The 23,226-nt window shown below is 42.7% G+C and overlaps 1 non-coding gene across 1 annotated transcript; it reads left to right on the forward strand.

The window, feature by feature from the left end:
* The first annotated feature begins 22,603 nt into the window (after positions 1 to 22,603).
* Positions 22,604 to 22,709, forward strand: LOC141644899 (small nucleolar RNA R71). The gene has a single exon (XR_012544501.1). It is a non-coding gene; the product is annotated as a small nucleolar RNA R71 (small nucleolar RNA).
* The last annotated feature ends 517 nt before the right edge of the window (positions 22,710 to 23,226 follow it).

The raw sequence follows: 23,226 nt of genomic DNA on the forward strand, positions 1-23,226 counted from the left end.
TGAGCCGAAAATTCGGCAGCATTTCGTTATAACGGCGATTATGCCCTGGAAAGGTGCCCTGAAAAAGTTGTCACCAACCAAAATTTCGAAATGACAGGAAGTTTACCCATCATCCAAGGATCCCAAATATCAAATTTCGTCACCAATGGACAATCCTAAGGCTATTTTCAAAGCAATTTACGGTTTAGCTGTGAAACCGTCTCAAAATTCGCTCAAGGGCTCAAAACTCGATGAAAATTCAAAGTAAATACATGGTTATGTTACTAACATTGCCTACTATCCATTTCTAGCATCAATTTGGCAAAGCAAATCCATTTGGGGGAAAAGCCCCAAATTTTCGATTAAATGGGTCGAAAACCCTAGTTATTGCGGCTCGAAATTCGACAAATACGGATGGTTAATGCAAGATTAAGACACATACCTCGATTAGTCATATTTAAAGCAAGCTTTTGAATCCAACCTCGACGAAAATGGTGAAGATTTGAGAGAGAAATTGAAGGAATTGAGTTTCGAAATAATGAAACATAAACCTCCTGATTTCGCGTTTTTACGCGGAAATTGCCAAATTGGGGAAAAGACGCAGCAGGCGCTGCGCCTCTTCCAAGAGACGCAGCTCTTGCTGCGCCTCTTCCTTTTGTTCCCTCCACACGAATTTTCGAAAATTCGTTATGAGTTCGTTATTTGTGGGCCCATCTTTGGTGCGCCTCTTCTTCAATGCTATTATATCCTTTTGGTCCGTTTCGACGATTTTCTTTCGTTTCGGTCCGCATTTTATCCAGCGCGACAGTATTTTGCAGTATTGTCCAAACCCATTTTATCCAGCGCGACAGTATTTTTCAGTATTGTCCAAACCCATTTTATCCCGCGCAGCAGTATTTTGCAGTATTGCTCAATTTATTTTGCCCAGCGCAGTAGTATTTTGCAGTACTGCTCACCCAAGGCTTCTTTGACAATCAAGATGTTCCTAGTCGTCAATATAATCACCCAACGAGAGTTTGCTTGAGGACAGAGACAGGCAGATTCCCCAAAATCATCGTTTTATTCCCCAACGAGAGTTTGCTTGAGGACAGAGACAGGCAGATTCCCCAAAATCATCGTTTTATTCCCCAACGAGAGTTTGCTTGAGGACAGAGACAGGCAGATTCCTCAAAGTCATCATTTCATTCCCCAGTGAGAGTTTGCTTGAGGACAGAGACAGGCAGATTCCCCCCAGTTAAGTCCCCTTTCAATCCTTTAGAGAGAAACACCAAGTTATCTGCAGACTAAAGAATTTTGCCGAAGCGTCTTCAGTCCCGTTTCGCCCAGGGGTATCTCAGGTATGGTATCTTCTTATGGCTGGCGAGCTTCCTTACGTAGTCTAATGGACTTTAAACGACCCTCCCCGATAGTCGACAGACTCTAAAATGTTCCCGACGACAGGTCCTCGGACCCCTTGAGCGCCTCGCGTCGCCATAGTCGTCAGGTTGTAATCTTCGATTGACTGATGGCTATACTTTGACTTTCGCCTTGTCCAAGCCTCGGTCAAAGTGGGGGCTCAGAGACACCTCGTTTCGCACCTCCCGCAAACCACCCGGTGATGATTGGGCCGCATGTTTGATTCGCGGAACGATTTGTGACAGTTCGTAAGATTATCGTCAAGTGATTGCTCAAATATTAATGTCAACCTCTTAGTTGTCATCTACGTCCTGATACGGTCGTTTTGGCAGTAATTAGAGTACATTCGGAGTCCGGGTCAAAAACCGTCTCCATTTTTCGATAGTTGTTAAATCGCGAGTCGAATGTTGGAATGTTCCGGATATTTCTATTCCATATTTCACAAATTTTATCTTTTGGCAAATAATATCCCGTAATATTCAAAAGATAACCGAATTATTTCCGTCCTACCATAACTCAAACGCGGAAATCTTTCTTCAGCAGGAGGAAACCTCCTGGGAACAGACGACGAGTCTTTGCGCCTCTTCCAGGGGGACGCGAGTGGGCTCGCTGCGCCTCTTCCCGTGCCCTTCTTTGCATTATTTACGTATCTTTTTTATATCTTTCCGAGATTCACTTCCAAAGAGTCTCCGAAACCCTAAACCTTCACGTGATTAGTATAAATAGGAGCTTTCGTTCCTCATATTTCTCACGCGAGTGTCCGCCCTTCTCTTCTCCCTTTGCATTCTAGACTTCGTTCTTACTAATTGGCGCCTACGTGCTTGGACTTCCGACCACGTAAGCTCGGATCTTTCCGGGTACCAGCCTCTCCGTTGCATGACCGACCAATTTGACCAACTACACATAATCAATCTAAATTAATCAATCGTTTTCCTCTTACGAGGGCACTCTTTCCTTGCATTCGCGTCGAGCATTCACTAGTTGATTTTCTTAGTTCATCTCGTTCCGTCAACATGTAAGTCTGAGGGTGTATAATTCTCTTTATTGTATTGTATTTTATTTATTGTATAATCATCGTTGTAAGATTTATGTCGAAAGCACCGTTTAAAACCGATTTCTAAAAACCCTTTGTTAAAACCTGTTTTTACGGATTTCCAGTAAGTAACCGTCGAGAAAGGACGCAACAACTGCTGCGCCTCTTCGAAGGAGCGCAGTTCCTGCTGCGCCTCTTCGTGAGGCTGCCGCAGTTCCTGCTTCCTTTCTTCTTCGTTTATTCTCTGTAATTCGTTCGTGTTTTTTACTTGTTTCGTTTGTTCTTGTTAATTCTTCGATATCATAATATTATATCTCACATGTATTATATATTCATCATTAATTCACATGTTTTAATTGTCATAAATCCGACTTAAATCCTAAGTAATCAATATTTACGGGTTTTCGTCATTAATATTCAATCCTAGTTTTAGAGATTCAATTTCGTCAATATTGAGTTTCTGGAATTTATCTTTGATATATTTGCATCCATGTTCGTCATCATTCGTCATGTTTAGTCTAAATTAATTGTTTAGTTTGTTCCATTCACCGATGCCACTAATTAATCATTCATTAACATCGTCCCTTCACATAATAATCCATTTAGTTTCCGTCTCATCCATGTTTTACTGTTTTTACGACTCATTCATATGTTAAATAACATGTTAATCACTTTCATCCGAGTCATATAATCTAATCAATCCCTAAAATTAACAATTAACATTAACGATTTGCGATTCGGCCACGGCCCAGAACTCACCCTTGGAAAGACGCAAAGAATCGCTGCTGCGCCTCTTCGCAGGGCGATCTCTCTGCGCTTTGTTCAGTTGAGTTTCGTCTCGAACTCCTTTCTGCCTTGACTTAGTTATTTAGTTTACGTATTAATCTACTATTATTCGTATTATCACCTGATTTCTGTTCGTTAATTTATTTATTTTATCCTTTTAATTTCTTTTATTCTTTTTCTCAAATTATCCGTTTTAAAGGTATTTTCGACATAAATCGCCTATTCCAATGTAATTAATGTAATTTCCATTATTGTAATTCATAGTTATTGTATTTCTTTCATCATTTGTATGCTTTCACATGTAAATGAGCATTAATTCCAACTTCGACCCAATTGTTTGCTAATTATGTGTCAACCGACTTAGTTAAATTCTCACATGCTAGGATTAATCTATGGATGTTGCATTGCATGCATATAGCCGACGATATATCAAGTACGAATAACTTCCCTAATCATTAGTAGAGGCCGCTATCGAGGCGGGCGGGATTAGGTGTTCGATCAAAAGAGCTTCCTAATACGTACCCTCACCCCTTACTCCAGATCTCCGTGAGCACCCGTGTTCATTGGCATCCACGAGAGTCATTCTAGACATAGAATGCTAAGGGTAACGATTGCTTAGTGTTCATGTCACTACTTTGTGTCTTGACATGACACGAGGTATTCGAACGGTTCCAATTTCCCATAAAAATTGGTGGCGACTCCTTACAAAATGCAAACGCTTGTCCCTCGTTTCTCACCAAGCGCCCCCGTGGGCGGCCCGCTGTCCACAGAGTTCTGGCTGTGAAGCCGGAACTGCAAATCGTTAATTTGAATTGATGAATTTAACGATGGATTAAAATATTTACTCGGATGGAAGTGATTAATAGGTTAATTACATGTGAATGATGGTCATAAAAGCGATAAACATGGATGAGACGGAGTTAAACGAATTAATTACATGATTAAAAGGGTTAATTAACAAATTAATAAACTAATTAAGCTAAACAGGTTACTAATGACGAATATATGATGGATAAACAGATGCAAATATATCAACGACGAATTCCAGAGATTCAATATGGGTAAATCGAACCTCTAAAACCCGAATTTGATTTTAATGACGAAAACCCGCAAATATTGGATTATAAGGGATTTAAGTCGGATTTATGAACTAAACATGTGGATGATGATGAATAATATACATGTGAATTATATGCTATCGCGATGAAGAATTAATCAAACAAACAAAATAAATAAAAGCAAGACGAAATTTACAGAGGCGAAGAAGAAGAAAAGAAACGAGAGGCTGGCGGCCTCACGAAGAGGCGCAGCAGAGGCGCGCTCCTTCAAAGAGGCGCAGCGATTCTTTGCGTCTTTTCTCGATGTCGATCTTCGAAAATCCGTAAAAAGAGGTTTTAAAGACGGTTTTTAGAAATCGGTTTTAAAAGATGTTTTCGACATAAATCCTACATGATGATACAATAAATAAAATACAATAAATAAAAGAAGAATTGTACACCCTCAGACTTACATGTTGACGGAACGAGATGAACTAAGATATCGACTAGTGAATGCTCGACGCGAATGCAAAGAGAGTGCCCTCGTAAGAGGAAAACGATTGATTAATTAAGTTGATTATTGGTGTAGTTGGTCAAATTGGTCGGTCATGCAACGAGAGAGGTGGTACCGGAAGGATCCGAGCTTACGTGGTCAGAAGTCCAAGCACGTAGGCGCCAATTAGTAAGAACAAAGTCTAGAATGCAAAGGGAGAAGAGAAGGGCGGACACTCGCGTGAGAAATATGAGGAACGAAAGCTCCTATTTATACTAATCACGCGAAGGAATTATGGTAAGAGTTGGATACGGAAGGAAAGATCCGGAAACAACCGACTTAGGTTAAAACACGGAAACTTGGACAAAAAGAAAGCCCTGGGAAAAGGCGCAGCAGGCACTGCGTCCCTTGGAAGAGGCGCAGCACTTGCTGCGTCCTTTCCCGGGTAGGTTTCTCTGCGCGTAGAAAACGCGTTTGACAGCCTGTCGTATTTTAGGCATAACTTTCTCTACAAGACTCGTATTTAGGTGATTTCGGTGGCGTTGGAAAGCTAAGAAAGAGATCTAGAACTTTATATGAAATAGGCCTGACCCATAAAACTCGTTATGACCTCGAAAAGTGGGCCTAAAGGTCGGGTTGTCATTTTAGCTAAATGAAATGCACATTTCGTAATGTAAACTTTTAGTTTAGCCTAATGAAGTGACATGGGACTCAAAATGAGATATAATCTCAACATTTTATGACATCCTAATCTTAGGTAGACAAGCACGTTGCTTTGACTCGGGATTTGACGGTTTTAGGAAATGAAGACGGTTTTTGACCCGGACTCCAAATGTACTCTAATTACTGCCAAAACGACCGTATCGGCGCGTAGATGACAACTAAGAGGTTGACATTAATATTTGAGCAATCACTTGACGATAAACTTACGAACTGTCACAAATCGTTCCGCGTACCAAACATGCGGCCCAATCATCACCGGGTGGTTTGCGAGGGGTGCAGAAACGAGGTGTCTACAATGGCCTAAATCAGCGCAAAACAATGACTCGAAAAAGCACAAAATGTATGACCAGAAATGAAAATGCAAAAATTTGGCCGGAAATGGCAAAAATTTGGTCGCAAATGACCGGACGGTAGGGAGGGTTACCCCCTAAAAAAAGAAAAAATAAAAACATATAAGTTTGAAATGGTTCCCCAAAAGTAAAAAAAAGGGAAAAGAGAAACCTAAAGTTCGAAAAAATGATGTAATTAAATTAAATACAAAAAAAGTAAAAAATGAATAAATTAAATTGAATTGGTGAAATGATTCCCCAAAAAAGAAAATTAAAAAGAAATTTACAAGTGTGCTAAAATGACGAAAATGTCGATATCGTCTCGAGATGCGTGCCCGCGAAATTAGGAAACACGAAATATGGTAACGTGACGCATTTACCAAAATAATAACCCGTATGAATAGGAAATTATTCGTTGAGGAATTTAGGAAAGATCCAACGCGGAAAATAACAGAAAAAGAGCTGAGGAAGAGGCGCAAAGAAGAGTCGGGTCCTTCAAGAGGCGCAGACTGGGCCGCGCTGTTCCCAATCGCCCGTTTCGACGGATTTTAGGAAACAGCTTCAAGTATAAATAGAGACGTCGAGGGAGGTTTTATTCACATAATTATTCCGTCTTTCTTCGTCTTATTACACAAAACTCCCAAAATAAGCCTACATCATGAATACTCTTGAAATTCGTCTAAAAGAATGGACGAATGAGTTCTCTAGTTTGGAGAAGTATGACATGGGTGCTTATAATTTTGGAGCACTTTTGAGCTTGAAGTTGATCAAGGTAGTCAAACCGTTTCTGGATGCTTGTCTTGACTATTGGGACCCTAATCATCACGTATTTGCCTTTCCTGGAGGCGACATTTGCCCATTTCTCGAGGAGATTACTGCGATTGGCGGTTGGGATCCGGAACATTTGCCTGCTATTCCCTCCACTTCTCAAGGGTATAAGAATAAGTTTAGAGACTTGCTTGGATTGGCCAGAGTTGATGTTGACCGCCTTGTGACTTCTAAAGGAGTGCGAATGTTGGATTTCATCGATCGCTTCATCAATAGGGCTGATCCTACTGTTTCTTATGTTGCGAGTCGAAGGGCATTCGGATTTTGCCTATTACATGTATATGTCCTTCAAGGGCATGTTGATGAGGACATGAGGGGCGACCCTCGTCTTTTGAGCCTGATTGAGCAAATGGAGCTGCGCAGGAGCCCAGCTTGTCTGTCTTTAGGAGAGATCCTATTGGGTTTGGATAACAGGAAAGCCAATCGCGACCTACCTTATCTGGGAAGTCCCATTATTTTGCAGGTAAAAGAATATTTTTCGTTCTTTTTTTTTTTTAATACCCTCTTTTGGTAGGTCTGGCTTATGGAGTGTCTTCGATTGATCGAGCCCCCAGCTAATAATCCTTCTTATCATGCTCGTTCGATTGCAATGAGGACCAGGCTTTACATGGTGGACTTCACTCGAGTGTGAAACTAATGGGAAAACAAGTTGAAAAGTGAAGATGGCCCCTTAATTATATGGATCATACCATGGTGGCATCTCAAATCTGTCACTGGAGTATCTTCCCTGGATCCTACCCGAGCTGTTCGCATTCCCGGTTTGGAGTTTATGGTATGAATTTTTCCGGAGAGGTTGATGAGGCAGATTGGATTGAAGGAGAGGATCCCGAAGCTTGACACTGTTCCGCAGACTGCCGTGGCGCTTACTACCGAGAGCCGAAGAGAATGGGCCATCAAATGGGCTCAGAGGAACATTTGGTTCTTGAATTCTTCTGTCAGTGCTCTATGGGTGTCAGATTCCTATATGCGGTGGAGGAAAGCTGCTACTCCGGAGGAGCGCGAGAGACTGAGGAAGTGTGAACCTGTTGACTACAAGGTTCGCGAGGTGGAAAAGGAGAAGCATCTGACTGAGGGAGAGAAGAAGACGGGTTTCGAGTTGTTCATCCTTCGAAGAAACCGAGGACTTCTCCTGCCGTCGAGATGGTGGTTGGCAAGAATGGCAAAGCAAGACCACGAGAGAGACCATTTGTGATTAGGTCGGAAGTGGCGCAGGAGCGTCCGGCTCGAGGTCGAGACAAGAAGTATGATAAAAATGACAAAGGCAAAGGGAAAATGGAAGAATAGCCTAAGTCTTTATTATTATTTATTATTATTATTGTAATAAGAAGGTGGGGTTTTTAGAATCCTAGCCTATTTATTTTTATTATGATTTTATTATGTAACGTATTATAATTATTAATGAAATAAAAGCGGTTGATTGGTTATGAAACCGTTGTGATTTTATTTTCATTATTCTTATCGAATTTCAAATGCATTCGCAAATGTCCTTCTATTTACATTTAAAGCGATTAGGTGGGTTGTATCCCGTGAAGGATTGCCTACGTATTCATTAAAAAAATGAAATCAAACCCTTGCGCGTAGTTCGAGTAAATGTAAAAGAATAATTGTTCTAAGCAAGAGCTTGTAATGAACTTTAGAAAATAAGCATGTGCTTTACTTACTCCGAAAATGCAATTTAGTTTATTTGATGATGTGAGAATGACAAATTGTCAAAATACAAGAGCAAGATGACATTAGCTTGATTCAGCTTGGCCAGGGGCCGTTTATTTCGTGCCACAAGAGCGACACGCGAGGTCACGCGAGGCGCGTTTTTGCTCCTATTCTAGGCATAATAACGTTTTAATTGGTCAAGGTTTGTTGGGTTGGCAAATTCGTTCCCGTCTAGGTCTGTGATTCTAACCGCACCCCCTGGAAGTATGGACTTGACTAGGAATGGCCCGGCCCAATTGGGTTTGAATTTTCCTCGTGGATCGACAGGTAAAAGAGCCCTAATGGATTTGAGGACCAAGTCTCCTTCTTTGATGTTCCTTGGCTTAACCCTTTTGTTGAAGGCTCGTTTGATACGCGCCTGATATGTTTGCACATTATGTAATGCACGTAACCTTCGTTCATCTAGGAGGATGAGTTCTTCATATCTATCCTTCTTCCACTCGGCTTCTGGGATTTGACTTTCGAGTAAAATACGCAAGGATGGTATTTCTAGCTCGACTGGTTGTATGGCTTCCATGCCGTAGGTCAAATAGAAAGGAGTAGCCCAGTGGGTGTCCTAACGGATGTACGGTATCCCCATAAGGTAAAGGGTATCTTGCTCGGCCAATCTCTATAGTTGTCAATCATTTTCTTGAGAATTGTGACAACGTTTTTGTTTGCCGCCTCTACCGCGCCATTGGTTTGTGGTCTATATAGCGAGGAATGGTGGTGCTTGATTTTGTACTTGGCTAGCAATTGTTCAGTCTCAGCTTGGAAATGTGATCCATTGTCACTGATGATCTCATGTGGGCAACCATATCGACAGATGATATTGGTTTGTATGAACTTTGCCACGTTCTTGGCTGTAAGACTTGTGTAGGAAGCCGCTTCTACCCACTTGGTGAAATAATCTATTGCTACTAGGATGAAACAGTGACCTCCTGTTCCGGCTGGAGTGATTTTGCCGATGATGTCAATTCCCCAAGCAGAAAATGGCCAGGGAGATGTCATGGTGTAAAGCAATGAAGGAGGAACATGTTGCACATTCCTGAAGATCTGGCAATTATGGCAATGTCTCACATATTTGATGCAATCAGATTCCATCGTGGTCCAATAATATCCTAAACGTGTGATTTTCTTTGCCATCATGGGTCCACTCATGTGTGGGCCACATTCTCCATCATGGACTTCTTCCATCACTTTATGTGCCTGTGAATGATCAAGACAACGTAGAATTACACCAAGAGGTGTTCTTTTGTATAGCTCTCCTTGCATGAGGACGTATTGGGAAGCTATCAAACGGATAGCGCGTTGTCCCCTTTTCTCCATTTCTGGTGGATAGGTGCCGTTGAGTTTGAAGCTTAGGATTGCTTGGAACCAAGGTTCCTCCGTAATTTCCTCTTCATTGGTGATTTGGTGCACATAAGCTGGCTCTGATCGTCGTTCGATGCATAAAGGTATTTCTACCATACTATCCGGCATATTAATCAAAGATGCGAGTTTTGCAAGAGCATCCGCAAATTGATTTTCTTCTCGAGATAGATGTAAGTAGGTTACTTGATCGAAGAATTGGGCTACTTGGTCTATCCTGGCTTGATAAGGTGCCAGGCTTTCGCTTCGTATTTTCCAAGATCCCGTAACTTGATTGATGATCAAAGAGGAATCCCCATGTACTCGAAGATTCTTGATGCCTAAACTTACTGCCGCTTGCAATCCAATGAGACAGGCTTTGTATTCTGCAGCGTTGTTTGTCACCTCAAAGTCGAGTTTGACAGATATTGGTGTATGCTCGCCTTCAGGAGAAATGAGCAACACTCCTATTCCAAATCCTCTTAAGTTCGATGCTCCATCAAAATAGAGGTCCCAGGAGTCTACATCTGTTTGGAGTATATCCTCATCCGGAAATGACCAGGTGTCTATCGTTTGTGTATCATTGATGGGATTTTCTGCGAAGAATTCGGCAACGACGCGTCCCTTTATGACTTTCAAAGGTACATAATTAAGATCGAACTCAGAGAGCATCAAAGTCCATCTCGCTAGACGTCCATTGAGAACGGGAAGAGGTATTTGACAGGATCCATTTTGGAGAATATTTTAACGGAGTAGCTAAACATGTAATGGCGTAGCTTCTTCGTTGCCCACACAAGAGCGAGGCATGTCTTCTCGAGTGGTGTGTATTTGCACTCGTACTCCAAGAACTTCTTACTAAGGTAGTAGATGGCTCTTTCTTCTTTTCCTATGGTTTGAGCTAGCATGGCGCCCATGGCGTTTCGATTCCGTGAGATATAAACCAAGAGGTTGATCTCGTTGGGGTGGCCTGAGCACTGGCGGTTTGGCTAGTATTTCCTTGATTCGGTCGAAAGCCTTCTGACAGTCATCATCCCACATGGTGTGATCTGTTTTCTTTAACTTCTTGAATATGGGTTCGCAGATCATGGCGAGTTTCGATATGAATCGACTTATGTATTATACCTTGCCTAGGAATCCCCTAACTTCTTTCTCTGTTTGAGGTTGCGGCATTTCGATTATAGCTTTGATCTTTGAAGGGTCTATTTCTATACCTCGTTGGCTAACCGCATATCCCAGGAGCTTGCCAGATGTCACTCCGAATGCGCATTTCTGAGGATTGAGTCTCATGTTGTACTTCCGTAGCCTCGAGAAGAATTTGCGAAGGTTCGCAATATGTCCCTCTCTTTCCTTGGACTTGACAATCATGTCATCTTCGTATACCTCAACTTCTTTATGCATCATGTCGTGTAAGAGCGTAGTTGCGGTGCATTGGTATGTACCTCCGGCGTTGATTAGCCCAAACGGCATAACCGTGTAGCAGTAGGTTCCCCATTGAGTGACAAAGGCGGTCTTATGCATGTCCTCTAAGGCCGTCTTGATCTGGTTATATCCCGCGTATCCATCCATGAAGGATAGTAACACGTGATCCGCCGTATTATCCACTAATATGTCGATATGTGGTAGAGGAAAGTCATCCTTAGGGCTTGCTTTGTTTAAGTCTCTGAAGTTAACACAAACACGGATTCTCCCATCCTTTTTGGGTACGGGTACTATGTTAGCTACCCAGTCTGAGTACTCGGAAACTTTGATGAACCCAGCTTTGAATTGCTTATCGACTTCTTCTTTGATCTTGAGAGCCCATTCTGTCCTCATTCGATGAAGCTTCTGTTTCATGGGTTTGAAACCTGGTTTGATTTGGATTCTATGCTCTGCAATGTCCCTGTCGATCCCTGGCATATCTTTGTAGGACCAAGCAAAAACGTCTTTGAACTCGTGTAGGAGGTCTATGAAATTGGCCCTTTCGGTGGGGCTCAGGGTTGTCCCTATCCTAAGTTCTTGGGATTCTAGTTCAGTCCCTACGTTGATGGGTTCAGTATTCTCTATCACTGATCCCCCTCCCCCCTCTTGTAGTATTTATTTGGCTATGTAGGGAGGTATCTCGATCGAGTCAGGGTCTGGGTCATTCTCATTATCATCGTAAACAGAATTGCATTCAAGATAACACGAAGAGTAAGCAGAACCTGATTTATTCATATTAAGATTTGAGAAAAGTTGAAACAAAGAAGCCATATGATCTGTGGTCAGTGGCGGCAAAGGGACAGCGGTTGGGACATTTCCCGAACTACTGTTGCTATTTGACACTAGGCTAGGAGAAACGAGAGGAGTGAGAATGACGACAGGAGGAGACTCTCTAGGAACTTCTCTAGACTCCGACTCTGACTCCGACTCTGACTCGAATTCATCGTCTTCTGGTTCCCCTTTGAACATCTCTCCTTCTCCAGTAGTGAGCTTGAAGAGTCTTCCTTGATTGTTTGTCCAATTGATCGATTTTCTCCATCTTTTCTGCTGATTGGTGTTGATTTCTGTGATTAACGCGGTAGGGTTGAAGTGATCATCTTGAAGTATCATTGTAATGATCTCATCCTGCGTGGCTCTAATGAATCGATCTTCCCCAAATAGTAGATTTACGGCTTGCTCGTCTAGACAAGGTGCTTGACGAGTCTTGACGGTAGGAACCGTTTCTGGAGGAATGAAGTAGCAATCGTGAAAGTTCTCGATCCCGGCTAACTTCCTTTCGAGATAGTGCCAAGGTTTGGGAAATCCATGAAAGAGCTCTTGATTTCCTTCCCTAACGAAGTATCCATTTAGGGTAGGGAGATAGGGTCGCATTTGGATTCCCACATTCTTACGGTTTTGAAATTGAACGAACATCTCGAGAACTTCCTGTTTGGTGGGTTTGTATCCTAATCCAAGGGGTATTCTTTGTGAATTACCCTCTTTCTAGGGTACAAAGGTGTTTCTTCGGATAGGATTCAAAGGCATTCCCGGGAAGTATCCCTGGGTTTTGAGTATGTGGTTGACCACTAGGTTAGAGTAGGGATTGAAGTATAACGGTGCCAACTCAGTTTCTATGACGTTTATGATATGGAAGCCCCCAAGTTCATGTACTTGATCTGTAAGGACTAGATTGCTTGACTTATTTTCGTTGATTGCCTTGATGGGCGACGAAGTGATCGTCACCACCTTACCATTTAGTGGGATTTTGATTTTCTGGTGGAGTGTGGATGTTATTGCTTTGGAAGCGTGAATCCAGGGTCTTCCCAGAAGTATGTTGAAGGATGCCTAAATGTCCACTATTTGGAAATTGACCTTTCGCTCAATTGGCCATGTGGCTATGGTTAGGTCGACAAGTCCCACCACCTTTCGTCGTGTACCATCATATGCGCGAACACCTTGGTTGGTTGGGGTCCATTCTGATTCTTTCATGCCTAATTTGTATGCTGTTTTCAAGGTTATGACATTGACTGCGGAGCCATCATCTACCAAGGTCATTGGCACATTCTTCCTTAAGCAAATGACGGTGATATAAAAAGCCAAGTTATGACTAGCACCGAAGGGTGGCAAATCCTCATCCGAGAAAGTAATAGGATTACTTAGCTTTGGCGATTCTTGGAAGACCAAGTTGACCACGTCGTCGGGTGTAGAGTTATGTGCCACATTTAGTTTGGCCAAAGCTTGCAGTAAAGCTTGGCGATGTGGGAATGAGCTTGCCACTAGTTGCCAGACTGAAAGATCAGCCTTTGTCTTCTGTAGTTGTTTTAGTAAATGGTCAGTAGAGCCTTCTTCATTGTCATTTGATATGACCACATTGGTTGGACCGTTTGCTATATGACCATTTTGTGAAGTGCTTTGGTATGGGCGTCCCGAGCGAGTAAGGTGGTCTACATCTTGATCTTCACCATTATGGGCTATTTCTTCACTGATTTTGACTAGGTAGTGTTCAGTGAGATATATGTCTTCATCATTATCGGCCCATATCCCATTGATGGTAGCGAGTTCTCTCATTCTCATGATTTCGGCTTCCAATTGGATAATTTGGTCGACTAGTTCATCAACCATGGCTACTACTTCTTGCATTGTAGTGTCTTGAGGGAAGAGTAATGGTGCACGTTCCTTAGGTGTGGCGTTGGGGCCGCGTAAGGTTGCCACTGCATTTTCTAGTTCCATGACTTGCCTATTCGCGCTTTTTGCCCATGCAATGAAATGAATGATGGTTGGGGAAATGGTAGAGTAGTTCCCTTCATTTTCTATTGCATGAACTTCATTTTTTACTGGAGAAATGAGGTGTGAATAATCTATGGTAGATTCTTCACTTGTAATCACTAGAATTCCAAGAGGATTCTGAGTGTTGTTAGGCTTACCTCCAGGTGGTATTGGTAGGCGACCGTCTTCAATCATATCTTGAAGTACATTTTTCAATTTGTAGCATTTCTCTGTATCATGTCCCTTACCTCTATGGTATTCGCAGTACGAATTCTCATCCCAGAACTTGGATTTCTTTTCTGGTTCGGGTGTAGGGCCTATTGGTTGAAGTTTGCCCATCTTCATTAGTCTTTTTAGAGCGTTGGAATATGTGTCCCCTAGATTTGTGAATTTCCTTGGAGGGGTACTCTTCTTAGATGGCTCGAGAAGGTTGACTTCATCAGTTTTGCTAGTAGAGTCGTAAGAACGACTTGTTGAGCCTTGATATCCACGACCTACCGTTTTGGACAAGAGCCCTTTACGGATGTCATCTTCGATACTTGTCCCTAGTACGGTTAAATCTTTGAAGTGCTAGTCTTCCTCCACCGACTTAGGAAATCAGTGAAACCTTCTTTGTCATTTTGGGTAAGAACCTCTAAAGTGCGCATGTTGACTTGGATTTCAGCATTATCCGCATATTGTTTAGCAAACTCGATTGCGGCATCGTCCCAAGTAGCGATTTTCTTATGTTCTAGCGAATAGAACCATTGTTTTGGGATGGTGTCAAGAGATGAAGGAAATATCCTTAAGAACATTTCGGGTTTAATGCCTTTGATAGACATGTAATCCTTGAAGGTACGGATATGGTTCAAAGGGTTTTCATGCCCCTTGAATTTCGGGATATCTGTCATGTTGAAGTTGGTTGGCAACTTGGAACTCACGGCCTCATATTTACGATTATTCTCCCTATAAATGTCATCCCCTTTAAGATACATCAATTGCTCCTCTAAGTATTGGAGTCGTTTCTCAGCTGCAGTCATACCCATGGGAGGGTTTTCGTCCCCGAAGTTGTTCACGAAGTCATCAGCGATCTCACTTTCTCGAGGAGGCATCCTCGTTTCCACGGCATATATTCGGCCCTCAATGGTGCCAAGGCGATCATACACTTGGTCTTGAGTAACTTGGAGACGAGCTAACGCGGTTAGGATTTGATCATTACCATTCTGGAGTTGATTGAAGTTCACGTCGCTTGTTTCAGGCATGTTGGAAACTGAGTAAGAGATCGACGACGAATCAAAACACGATCGACCACTCTAGCACACTTACTCGAAAAGAAATGTTTCGACTCGTGAAGTGGGAGTGTGCCACTTGCGTCAAGTGAGTTTGGAGAAGATGACAAAGTTTGAAACATGTTGGTCCTAGTCAACTTTAGTGTAGTTGTAGGAGTGGACTCGAAGTGAGGTTTTGAAATGGGTTTTGAGGCCCGAATTTTGACTCGACAATTGGACAGAGTTTCGGCTTGTTTTGCGCTAATGCTAGGCCCAAGTTCGAAATTTTACATTTTAAAGAAGGATTTTGAATTTACAAGAAATCGTTATAGTTTTGTTTAGAAGAGGGTGATCACGTATGGTACAAACAATATAAAAGCATTATAACGGGATGCTGAGCGCATTTAAAAGGGTTTTGGTTTAAAGGGTGGGTTGCCATACCGAACAATCAAACCCGAAGTCTGTGGAGAGGCTCGTACCAAACAAGAGTAAGGTCGATTCCTAGTCCATTTCCTCAAGTAGTGAAAGTCCTTGATACAAACAAGAGTAAGTACCATGGTATGGATGACGTCAATCGATATCCATCCTTGGGCCCAAATAAGAATTAGGACCGTTTAGACAGGACGATTGGTCAAATGGGTTGGGTTGGGCCTAGGAAGGCCGAACGAAACGATCTAGGAAGACCGAGTGTTGAAAACCGACAATTGTCTTGTACAAACTATTCTCTAACCTTGTTCAAGTTTCACCCTTGGCTACACGTAAGTGTATTAATCCCCAGCGGAGTCGCCAAACTGTGGACATGGGCCACGGGGGCGCTTGGGAACAAGCGTTTGCATTTGTGGAGTCGCCACCAATATATTGTGGAAAATTGTAAACCGTTCGAATACCTCGTGCCATGTCAAGACACAAAGTAGTGACATGAACACCAAGAACTCGTTACCCTTAGCATTCTATGTCTAGAATGACTCTCGTGGATGCCAATGAACACGGATGTTCACAGAGATCTGGAGTAAGGGGTGAGGGTACGTATTAGGAAGCTCTTTTGATCGAACACCTAATCCTGCCCGCCTCGATAGCGGCCTCTACTAATGATTAGGAAAATTGTCTATACTTGATATATTGTCGATTATATACATGCAATGCAACATCCATTAGATTAATCCTAGCATGTGAAGAATTAACTAAGTCGGTAAACACGTAGTTTAACATACAATTAGGTCAAAGTAGGAATTTAGATTGATTACATGTGAAAGCATACAAGCAATACAAGAAATACAAATACAATAAAGAAAATTACAATAATTACATTGGATTAATGATTTATGTCGAAAATACATTTAAAACGGATAATTTGAGAAATAATAAATAAATGAATTAACGGACAGAAATTAGGCAATAATACGAATAATAGTTAATTAAATACGTAAATAATAAACTAGGTCAAGGCAAAACAAGAGTTCAGAGACAGAAATCAACCAGGAACAAGCGCAGCAGAGTTGCGTCCCTTGGAAGAGGCGCAGCAGTCGCTGCGTCTGTTCCTTGGCTCAGTTCTGGCTGTGAAGCCGGAATTGCAAGCCGTTAATGTTCGTTGGTGATTTTAATGATCGATATTATACTATTTACTCGGATGGAGGTGATTAACATGATTATTTACATGTGATTAATGGTCGTAAAAGCAATAAACATGGATAAAACGGAATTAGAACGAATTATTACAAGATTAAAGAGGTTAATTAGCGAATTTGAACAAACTAATTAATTATGATGAATATGACGGACTAACGATGAATATGATAATAAACAGGTCAGAATATATCAAAGGTCGAATTCCAGAAACTCAATATGAATGAATCGAATTTCTACAACCCGGTTTGACTTTAATGACGAAAACCCGCAAATATTGGTTATTTGGGATTTGAGTCGGGAATTTAATGACGAATTATATGTTAATGATGATGAACAATATGTTAAATTACTATGTGAACGAAATAAGAACTAACAAAGACGAAAGAAAACAAGAGACGAAACCAACATAAGACGAAGGAAGAAGAAGAGAAGCAGGAACGGCGACAACCTCAGGAAGAGGCGCAGCAGGTGCTGCGTCCTTTCCAAGAAGCGCAGCAGTTGTTGCGTCCCTTCTCGACGTCTGTCTCCTGTTAATCCGTAAAAAGGATTTAAACAAAAGGTTTTAGAAATCGGTTTTAATTGTATTTTCGACATAAATCTTACAATATGATTACAATAAAGTAAAGAACAATAAATAAAAGAGAGATTTACACCCTCAAACTTACATATTTGACGAAACGAGATGAACTAAGTTAACGATTAGTGATGCTCGACTCGAATGTAGACGAAAGTGCCCTCGTAAGAGGAATTAAAACAGATTGATTAAAGTTGATTATGGTGGAGTTGGTCAAATTGGTCGGTCATGCAAAACGAGGCTGGTACTCAGAAGGATCCGAGCTTACATGGTCGAAAGTTCAAGCACGTAGACGCCAAAAACTAAGAACGTGGTCTAGAATGCAAAGGGAGAAGAGAAGGGCGGACACTCGCGTGAGAAATATGTGAGACCGAAGGTCTCTATTTATACTAATCACGTGGAGAAAGTAGGGTTTTCGGAAGGACTTTGGAAGTGAATCTCGAAAAGATATGAAAAGATACGAAAAATACGCAGAAAAGGGCTTGGGAAGAGGCGCAGCAGGCACTGCGTCTCTTGGAAGAGGCGCAGCACTTGCTGCGTCCTTTCCCAAGTGGTTTCCTCCTGCGGAAGAAAGATTTCCGTCTTTAGTTTATGGAATAACGGAATAATTCGGTTTTCCTTAATATTTTGTGTGAATATTACGGGAAATTGTTTACCAAAGATCAAAAGATTTATAAAATATGGAATAGAAATATCCGGAACATTCCGACTCGGCATTTTAATGGTTATTAGAAAATGAAGACGGTTTTAGGCCCGGACTCCAAATGTACTCTAATTACTGCCAAAACGACCGTATCGGCACGTAGATGACAATTAAGTGGTAGACATAAATGTTTGAGCGATCACTTGACGATAAACTTACGAACTGTCACAAATCGTTCCGCGTACCAAACATGCGGCCCAATCATCACCGGGTGGTTTGCGGGAGGTGCAGAAATGAGGTATCTACAGAAAGGTCCTCGGACAAGGAACCACTAATCTTCCAAGTCCGGTAGTCAGAAGTCAGCCAAGTCATGGATAACATAGATGCTAGGTCCAGGTACCTATCTCCCGGTATGTACGGTAAGTCAAGAGGTAAAGCAGGGAGGAGAGAACGAGCAAGGAAGGTGGCTATGCCACCACAGACAATGGTGCCCGTGGTCTTCTCTCCCTGAGACTGGAAGTACTGGGCGGTCAGGTAAGCAATGTTGAGGGCAAAGGGGCCCTCGCTGTCAATGTTCAGGTACCCTCCTAGAATAGAAAGCTCAGTGTTAGTCACGTTGTTTGGCTCCTTGCGGCCAAAAATAGTACTTCCCATCAGTCGCAGGAAGTAACGGGCATGGGGAAGGTGGACCTGAGCGAGTCGTCGCTCCTCGTAGGTAGTCTGTGCCAAAGTCCGCCAAAGCTGACGGATGACCTTCCTAGGGGCGGCAGTGGCGCCCGTAAAGGAAAGTCCAAGTCGAGTACCAAACTCCTCTAAAGTCATAGAAAAGGTCCGGTTAAACAACCGGAAAGACACAGAAGCACAAGTAGGGGCAGCGTCGTATGCCCCGGAGGAGAAGGTAAAGGAGCTGAAAAACTCAAGGGTCAGCTCCCTGAAGGTGTGGGCACTCATGGTCACAAGTCCAGCCATCCCCGTACCCCTCAAAATCTCACACACCAGCTCGTAGATACCAAGCCTCTCAAGTGACGAACGGCACAAGAAACGAGTCGGGAGAAAGTCACAGTTTACTAAACGATAAAATCTAGTGCGATGAATATCGTTAACAAAAATTACCTGGGGGTAGTCGGGGTGTGAGTCGAGGGACTCGTCCCCTCGGATGGTAACACGGATAGCAGGACGGCCAGCAGCAGGTGTAGCTCGTGCACGACCCCGACCTATAGAACCTGAAGTAGAAGCCCATCCTCCGACGGGGCGAGGTACTAGAGCCGCCCGGTAAGCAGCTGTGACTGCGGGTGACCACGCAGCAGCGGTGGTCACCGTACCTGAAGTACTAGTTGTAGCTGCAACGGAATAAGTAGTAGAGACCGACACAGAGGAAGAAGGGCTAGCAGCAGTGCTAGCAAAAGCAGAGGCTGTGACGGAGGTGGAAGCTGAGACGGAGCTAGCAGCAGTGCTAACAGCAGTAACGACAGTACCAGCCATGGTGACAAGGAACACGAGAGCAGCGGCAGAGGTACTACTAATGGGTGTGGAGACAGTGGTGGCAGCAGGGACCACCGTCTCAATCAAGGACGGAGTAGCAGTCGAACTGGAAGAGGGAATTGAGCTACTGTCCATCTTGATGATTGAGACCTACAAAAGAAGCAATTAATCGACAAAGAATGGTACAAATTAGGCGATTTTCGAGCAAAAACCGCAAACCATAACTCCTCAATTGACCGCAAAAACCAACAACAATCAGAGGGAAAATATGGGGGAAATGACGATTAATTAGCAATGAAGAGTTTGTAGGTGTTTGATTTGGTAAACGGGCAATAAAAATGGAGGATTTGGCGCAAATAAGGGTTGATAATGAATAATTAACGAAATAATGAAAAAGGAGGGAGTTTAGAAGACACTTCCTGCGTGTAAAAATCCTTTTCACTCGATCGAGTGATTTGAAATCACTCGATCGAGGAGTTTCAGCTTCAATTCACTCGATCGAGTAGAAATCTACTCGATCGAGAACTCCCTTATTTAGCCAATTCGATCGAGCAATTGCAAAGCCTTCGATCGACCCCTTTTCCTGCAGTATCCTCTCGATCGAGTACAAAAAGTACTCGATCGAGTGCTTTTCCTCGTATAAGTCCTTAAGATGCGTTAAAACTTCCCCAAACCTGCATAAAAAAAATAGTAAACATATCTCGATATACCAAATCACAAAAATTAACAGTCTATAGTCTTTCTAATTATGCTAAAAATTGTCTAAATTCTAATTGTCCTAACAAATGCAATAAAGAAATTCAACGGAAATTTAAAATTAGTTTTTACAAATTGTTACAGGGGGCATTCCCCGCTCAATTCTCAAGACAATTCAGTAGCCCCACGGAGGGCTTCTGACTTGAGGACGTCCCTTCGGCATCATTAACCGCCCTCTTCATTCTCCATGAGCTTGAATTTGAACTAGTAGGAGGAGAATAGTTGACGTCCACGAACGCACGAACCTTTCTCGTTCCTTTTTCCTTCTCACAAGCCTTGACGCTGTCATCCCCAATTTGATTGATTTTAATTGCACAACGACCCTTGACAGCTCCTGTATGTTTTTCATCTGTACCTGCAGCAAGGAAAACAGACGAATTCTCCTCCTTTTTGCTCTCAGTCTTAGGCGGAGAGGTCACAATAGCAGCACAAAATTCCAAATTTTCATCTGGAGTGTCAATATGAGGGTCAGTAGAGGAAAGGGCATTGCAAGGTTGAGTTTGCATGGGAGCCCTACGAGACTTAGACTGATGGAAAATTAATTCCTTGTCTCCTACCTGAAATGTTAGTGTCTTACCCCCGACATCTATCACTGCACGAGCAGTGAATAAAAATGGTCTCCCTAAAATAATAGGGGAATGAGTGTCCTCGGGTATATCAAGCACTACAAAGTCAACGGGAATAAAGAATCTCTCGATTTTAACAGGTATGTCCTCTATGACACCTACGGCCGTGATATACTACAGTCGGCCATCTGTACAGTCATGTTCGTGCAATTAAATTTAGTCAAACCAAGTCTCTTAGCAAGAGACAGAGGTAAGACGTTCACGCTAGCACCGAGATCGCATAGCGCATTATCAATCAAATGGGTACCTATGTGACATAGAATCGAGAAACTACCCGGGTTTGACTGTTTAGGAGGTAACTTGTTTTGAACTAGGGCAGTCCCTACCTCGGTCAAAGCTACCATCTCATGATCATTAATATGCCTCTCACGTGATAAAATTTCTTTCGTAAATTTTAAATAAGAGGGTACCTGTGTCAGCAATTCGGCGAATGGAACAGTGACTTATAAGCTTTTCAGGAGCTCGGCAAATTTACCGAACTGTTGATTGGCCTTCGTGTTCTATAATCGCCTCGAGAAGGGCACCGTAATAGGTATCTCGAGCCCTTTGTTTCTTTCTTCCAACGTATCAGCTGGATCAAGCTCCTTATCACTCGATCGAGACTTTTTGCCTCTCGATCGAGTTCTTCCAGGTGAAATATCACTCGATCGAGCACTAGCAGGCTCTCGATCGAGGTCTTCATTATCAGCAATGTTCGATCGAGCAAAAAATACCACTCGATCGAACGGTTTCCTCAGCAATATCAATCGATCGATTGGTTTTGACATCTTGATCGAGCTCTTCTTTATCCTGTTCACTCGATCGAGTAATAATTCCACTCGATCGAGTCCTTTCTTCATCAATTTTACTCGATCGACCCCCAGAAACCAGTCGATCGAGTATCTTCTTCGTGGTTAAGTCTTTTTCAGCAACAAATGACTGATCATCATCATTTACCTCAATCCTCGGGTCTGAAAATCTCCTGTCAACAGGTAATTCCGGTCCTTCATATGAATGACCGCTTCTCAAATTAATTAAATTCACCGTCTCGTGCGGATTCTTATCAGCTTGAGATGGCAAATGACCTTGTTTCCTCGTGGACTGGTTCGCGGCTAACAGAGCGACTTGCGTTTCAAGTGACTTGATGGATGCTTCTTTCTGTTGGTCACTTAACTGCCATTGCTTTGTCAACGACTGCAACATTGTCTTTAACTCAGATAACTCACTTACCCCACCTGAAGATGATGCACCTTGATTGGGAGGAGGAAAGGAAGGAGGCTTTTGGAAGCCTTGTTGAGCCTTATGAGGAGGGACGTATGGCTGCTGCTGCTGTGGTGGAGGAGTGAGATTGAGCACATTTTGACTTGTCCACCTCAAATTGGGATGGACTGCCCCTTGATTGTTGTAATAAGAACCCCCTCCTTGCCTGTATTGTTGAAAAGCAAGGACATGTTCTTTCTCAGTAAGACGGTCAATAGCAGTATGACCGTCATCTCCTCCACATCTCTCACAAATGGCAGTTTCCTGTCTAGTCAGCAAATGAACCGTCTGTGGCTCCCCAGAATTTTGCAGCTCAAATCTATCAAACCTAGCATTCATGGCTTCCAGCTGAGCCAAAACTGCCTTATCAACCGAATGGACTGTTCAAATACCATCCCTTGGGTTCCCATATTCAGCACAATGGGTCGCCATCTCCTCAATAATGGCCCATCCCTTATCATCATCAGTATTCTTTTGAAATCTTCCGTTGGATGTGGCGTCAAGTATAGCTCTGTGGTCATCGTACAACCTATTGTAGAACAGATTGGACAGAAACCACGAATCAAAACCATGGTGAGGAAAAGACCTCACCAACCTCTTGAACCGACACCAAGCTTCATAGAAAGTCTCATCAGGTGCCTGCTTGAAACTAGTAATCTTCGCCCTCAGCTGATTAGTCCGCTGTGGAGGGAAGTATCTTTTGTAGAAGGCAAGCGCGAGAGTCTCCCAAATGGTGATGCCAGCAGCTGTACGGTCAAGATCGGTCAACCACTCACGGGCTGAGTCAGTCAGAGAAAAAGGAAATAACACCTCCTTTATCTTGTCTTGAGTTACTCCCTTTGTAGCGGGAATAGTAGAGCAGTAATCAGTAAAGACCTCCATGTGCTTCCTTGGGTCTTCACCCGCCACACCCCTAAACAAGTTTCTCTCCACCAGATTAATATAAGACGGTCTGATATCAAAGGTGTTGCCGTCCTCGGTCTGGAGGTTGAAACCCTTGGGAATAGAAGATGCTTTAGGCTCCGAGTGACTTGGAATATTTGGCATCTTTACTGGTTGGTTAACAGAAGTGAGATTGTCTTCTTCTAAAGACTGGTCTTCTGCAAATAGAAAATATTGAAGCTCGGGCTCGAAAGTACTCAAATCTTCCTTTCGGAGTTCTCTTTGCAGACGGAGTCTATGCCTAAA

The sequence above is a fragment of the Silene latifolia genome, chromosome 2 (assembly GCF_048544455.1).
Source record: "Silene latifolia isolate original U9 population chromosome 2, ASM4854445v1, whole genome shotgun sequence".
Classification (NCBI taxonomy): domain Eukaryota; kingdom Viridiplantae; phylum Streptophyta; class Magnoliopsida; order Caryophyllales; family Caryophyllaceae; genus Silene; species Silene latifolia.